This window comes from Dromaius novaehollandiae, chromosome 8, assembly GCF_036370855.1.
Source record: "Dromaius novaehollandiae isolate bDroNov1 chromosome 8, bDroNov1.hap1, whole genome shotgun sequence".
Taxonomy (NCBI): Eukaryota; Metazoa; Chordata; class Aves; order Casuariiformes; family Dromaiidae; genus Dromaius; species Dromaius novaehollandiae.
The window spans coordinates 39,855,594-39,861,593 of NC_088105.1; positions in this window are offsets into that span (position 1 = coordinate 39,855,594).

Consider the following 6,000-nt stretch of genomic DNA (forward strand, 5'->3'; position numbering starts at 1 on the left):
GGCATTCTCCAGCCCTCTCCAACACACTCACAACATCACCTGACAAGCAACGAGGAAGTAGGGCTTTTATTTGGGCTGGGAACCCAAACTCACTTTGCAACAAAGACACAGGCTGAGCACTGATAGTTTTCAATGACTTCCCCAAATTCCTGCTGCATGGAAGGGTTTCTTTTCATTGCTGAGCATTTTCCCTGTCAGAAACTCTAAATATTCTTTGGATTTCAAGAACAGCAAGGGCTCCACAGCACAGAAGCACTTCTGCAGCTCCATCTTAGGCTCCCAAACTTAATAAAGTCAGCAATATGTAGCACATTCTTTCGAAAGTAGTCTACAAATATGAAATAATTACTCATTGCAAGTCTGCTGTGTGGCAGAGAAATATTGCTACTGCCTTTCAGCTGGGAAACTAGAGCAGAGATTAAGACCCAAATCCTTCAGTGTCTAAATCCCAGTGAAATCAAATGTAAGTATCTGGCCTGAACAAGTTTGTCCAGTGTCCCAGAAGTTGATAGGGACCTGGGATGAACAGTAATTCCTGGCTTTCAGCTTTCCTGGATTGCAGCCCAGCAGAAAATGCCTATTTGTGTTTGACCAAGTCCACAGGGGCTAAAGGGCTAACAGACAGTCCAGTCGCAAACTCTCTTATTTCCTTCCATGACCCATATCTTACCCTTCTTCATAACTACCAATTCCTGGGTGATGAGACTGAGCTTGGGGCACCGTGAAATAATGTCTTTAGCTAAGAGAAACCACTACTGCTGCTGGATAATGAGGGCTGACAACAGAGCATTTTATCTGTTGCCTTAATTTGAACCAAATGCATAGATGCTTTTCTTTAGGAAAAGGAAAAGTGAATTCCTATTCCTTTTCTTTGCCCAAATTTCCCAAACTTTCTGGCCACTTCTAGCCATGCTCTGATCTGAACGCGTGCCCTAGCCACAGCACCGCTTCCAAGAGAGGGAACTCACGCAGGCTGCCTCGGGTGATAGCACTGAGCCGTCACCATCTGCTCTCCGGAAGCACTGCCACAAGAGCTGGCCGTGCAGTAGCAGCCTCCTAACAAATCTGATGAAGAGACACAAATGTTCACGTGGTGCAAGAGCTGATCATGGCAGCCCTTGGAACCAACATGGAAAATATTAGTATAACAGCATGACGGGAATGGAAAACAAAAGAGGAAAAGTGGAACAAAACAGAGGCATGAATTTGGAATATGCAATTCAGTAAACATGGAGATATTTTAGCCAATGTTGCTATTATTAGCAACACACAGACTTGTGATCTTCCAGGAGTGAACCCAGGCAGGCTTCCATGAAAAGCCTTATTATGAATACTACGAAAAGTGGGGCAGATCGCAGTGCCTACGGTTAAGCTCGTCTGACAATTCCTGTTGTATAAATCTGTTTTCAGTTGCCCATATCTTTTCCAGCCTTTACCCATTTGAGCTGAAATGTCCCATGATGACTGTCTGCCTCAAGCTGGGTTATCTTGCAACATTTCAGCAGAAAAAAAAGAGGATTAACATCTTCCTTAAAACAAAGATAAGGCAAAATACGGTTTTGCCCACATTAACAGGAATCTCACAACCGTTTCACTGAGAAGATCTCACTTCAGTATGGTTTGGACTTAAAATTTGGCCACAGGCCTTGCATTGCCTTCAGGAATGAACTTTTGACTCTTCCCACAAAAACTGCCTGGATTTGGCCAAGTTAAAAAAAAAAGCTCGGTAGGGATGTTTTAGAGTTTGGCAACTCCATTCTCCAAAGACTCTGCCTGAGCATAGCACATCGCTTCTCCTCGCAGCTCCCACCAGCCAGACCCGGTGCCTGTCTGATCCCTTTACAGCAAGCAAGCAAACGGCAGTCCAGGGCTTTGGCGCTTGAGCACGACTTCTCCTGCTCCCTCCTGTTACGTGCCGCTCTCCCCGTGCTCTCAATTCTTCCCCCACTAACATCCACATAGCACAGACCAGAAAACGTAACTCCGGGGCAGAGGAGACAAGAGTCAGACCTGGCAATAAGACAGCGAGAGCAAAGGCAAGCAAGGAACCTGGCACCAGGAGGCAAATGTTAAGGGCTAGGACTAAAAGAAAAGGGGATTTTCAAGAGAGAAATGAGGAAGAAATACGGGTACAGAAGGCAGAGGAGCGCTGGACATAGGGAAGTGAGACGAATGAGCATGCTTGTTCGTACAGACATCAGAAGCAATCCCATACTGCTGCCACAGGACAGACTGCACGCAGTAGGCCGTTGTCTGTAAATTTGTACTTCATTTGTTGCAGAAGCTGGAACCATGCAGTTAAAGACTCTCTTGCTATTCATGCATATGACAGAGACAAATTAAGGTGAGAAGAATAGCCCTAGACCAGTCCTTCTTTAACTTCTGCAGCCTCGGATTGCCACCTTAGCACTTTGCTGGTGTCATTTTCTGGTGTTCTAGCCCTGTAGAGTGAGCTTAGTGCTTCTCAGAGCTCAGAGAGCGGTGGGACCTTGCTCAGCAGAGCTCATGGCAGGCAGATGTGGTGGATGGGACAGAGTTTAGGCATGAGAAAGTGCCAAACATTTTGCATGGGGATTGATACAGAAAGACTTTGCAAGAACAGAAAGGGACAGTAAGAATTTCAGTGTGAGGGAGTCACACAGCAGCTTCCAATTTGCACCTCAGATCATTACATCAGGCTTTGCAATGCATCCTGCACCCCTTGCACCCCATCTCTGCACAGACCCACTCTTAGATTCATTTCTAATATTCTAGGTAGAAATAGCCAGCTGGTGAGCTCAGTGTTTGCCAGAACTAACCAAACACTTGATGCAGGATCTTTAATTCTCAGAGGGTTAAGCCTCAGTGCTGTGAGGATGTTTGCTGCACCGTGCGCTCAGGTAACGCCAGGAGAGAGCAGAACCTTCCTCCATTTACCGTAGGGCTCCGCGCCAGGTCACATGTGGCCATGCGTGTAAAGCAGGAGGGTCCTTGCACCGTTGGGGGACTGCTCTGCTGCCCAAGGCCAGCTGCCATGGAGGAACACATCTGGCTACACATTACAGCTTCACAAGGAAGGTCTCCGCGGCTCCTTTGGTGCTGTGGACGAGCATGGATTTTACAGTCCTGTGAGGGTGCTTTTATGAGATTCACCTCTTGCAACGTGAACGTTTTTATTAGAAACACGCCTTCCTCTCTGTCATTTATGATAAATAATGTTTATTGATGTTCACTTCCTTCGGTGAAATAAAGTGTCAAACAGCACGTCGGTATTTGCCAATTTTCTTTTCACATTTCATGTTATGTGCTTTTTATGTTACATGCCTGATTAAAAATTTAAACATTGTCACCGTCAGTGCTAAAATACGTTGCCAGAGCATCTCTAATTATGCTTCCTTGTCTGCTCTGAGCAGGGACTGACATTTCTGGGTCAAGATCTGGTTGTTGATATGCAGCACAGGAAGTATCCAATAGCCACTCGCTGAAAAATAGCTCGTTCCCTCTCCCACAACTGCGGTGCACAATGCAGAGCAGGTACCCAGGGGATGGAGCTCGTGTAATTCCTGCCTGCAGAGGCCTTATCCACTTTCTGCACGTCATTTTGGTTTGCAGTTTATTAACCCAAAATAAAAACAGGCCTGGTCAAGTGGTACCGAGTGACCCCCCCTCACCAAGGTGTGCCTGCGCTGGCACTGGATGGGGCAGCTCTCCACACTCCCCACTGAAGATGCAGCCTCAGCCGGGGCCTTTTGGGAAGGGGAGAGCCCGCCTGATCCGATCACTGGCTCAGCCCCAATGTGCCTGGATCTCTGGGGTCCCAGGGTTTAAACCCTCTCTCCAGCCTGCTCCTTACTTCAGCCAGGGCCTTTTTGGGAAGGGGAGAGCCCGCCTGATCCGATCACTGGCTCAGCCCCAATGTGCCTGGATCTCCGGGGTCCCAGGGTTTAAACCCTCTCTCCAGCCTGCTCCTTACTTCACTGTGTCAATGCTAGTCAAAAGATCAACATTAAGGCCCACCCTAAAGGCCTAGGTTGGACTTCAGTGATGCACCAGAGGTAGGTTGGTCCTACACACGCCCACATTTCTTACCAAAAAGGCAAAATTTTCCCCTGTATAAAGGGCTTAGTGATGATTGCCACTGAAAAACACAGCACGAGCAAGCATGAGTTGTTCTCCTCATTCGCCTTTTCTGGCTTTCCCGATCAGGTAGTGCCAGCCTTCCCTCCCATCGAGCGTTTTTTCCAACACAGACTGCAGTGTATTACCAACTCCACCACCGAACCCAGGTGAGCTGCAGACCACGAGCTCCCAGCAGGGAAAGCAGCGGAGGCAATGGCACGGTTTGGAAATCTTCGGCGAACTTCCCAGCCTTGGGAAACATTTTCCACTTTTGGAATAGTCTTGCTGTGAATGCAGCTTGCTGGGGCAGAGCATGGTTCCTTCAGTAGGTCTTTCCATTTATTTTGCCAAGAGAAAATAAAAATACGAAGCTGCCTTCAGATCTTTCTTCCTCTACAGACACATCCAAACTGACAGACCCGCTTCCACTTAGTTAGCAAACAGTTAGGAACGTGCTTTTCAGAAGGAGTTTCATAAACGCATAGCATGTGTTTGATTTTGTATTTTTGACACTTTGGCTTTTAGACACATTTTCTAAGCCATGCAGGAACCAAGGCTGGTCTGCAAAGACTCCATCTGAGCACGCGAAGCTGTGGAGGGGGCATCTAACAACACAACTGACCTCCAGGAGGAGCCTTTGCACATATAAAAATGCCAACAGTGATATACACTGTTTGAAATATAGCTAGTAAAAAAAACCTTACAATATTGGCTACATTTTTTTGCAATGGTAGCACACAAAATATAGTTAAAAACAGCCAGGTTTTCTGAAAGAATCAATATTCAGAAAATTCAGCTGTTCTCCTTGGGAGCTGATGGTTGATGAACAGTTATGAAATCCAGCTGTAATTTATTGTGAGTGTTCAAATTAGTTATAAGGTGGTATTATATATGGCTCAATGTTTCACCAGGACTTTAAAGAGTGTCCTTATTTGACCTATTAAATGCACATTGTTTGAAGACCGATATGTTCTGAAACATGTGAAAATCCTCTCCTGTTGTTGCCAGAATTTTTTGTGTTGTTATTAGTTGTCAGGAGGTATTAGCATTTTCCCTTTAGAAGGAGGAAAAGCATAAGAAAATTCATAAATGACATTCGTGGAATGATAAAAAATACTCAACTTCCCATCATTTTCTGCAAATACTAGAATTATTTTTATGTATAATTTTACATATAACATCCTTAATTACTGATGGCTAGCTATGTGGCTCTGACTAGCGCAGAAGCATCAAAGGAAAAAATTTGTATGACTAAGGGGAATTTGCAAACAGTTGTAGGACCAACTATAAATGTTGAATTTAGCTCTGCCGAGCTTGGGCTTTAAAGGTAAAAAATATCAATAACAACAAAATAGGGTCAAATTTGAGGCCTTCAGTCTCAAAAACATCCATTTCTTTTACTCTTTAAATGATGCATTATGATACGTAACATTTCTGGTGTACCTAACACCACCTTGCCAAAGCACACGTTGGATTCTTGGGCTTAAATGCTGCATCCACCTCAGGCAGGAGCTCCGTGAAGAGGTAAATTTAGCCTCTGAGAAGAAAATGCACCCTAGCCATGTACTGCTGTATCTGGATTGCTGTGCATTTTGTTTAAACTTTTAACCAAACTTTGCATACTCGTGTCTAGTAAATCATCTAGTTAGCTAAAGAAGTGGGCTCCTGCCACATCCAATTACTTTTTAATTTGGATGATTTTGGTGAGATCCAGATTTGGTCTTTTATTAATGATCGCCTGTCTAATGAATACCACATTTTCAACCCTGCTCTGGACATCAGGTCACTGATGAATCTGAAAGCAAGGCTCAAACACAGAGTTAGGATTGTAAAAAATTATCCAGCGCAACCACTCGGGCCTTTGCGTTTAATTCCTAATTTATAGTGTGCTTTCCCAAAAGA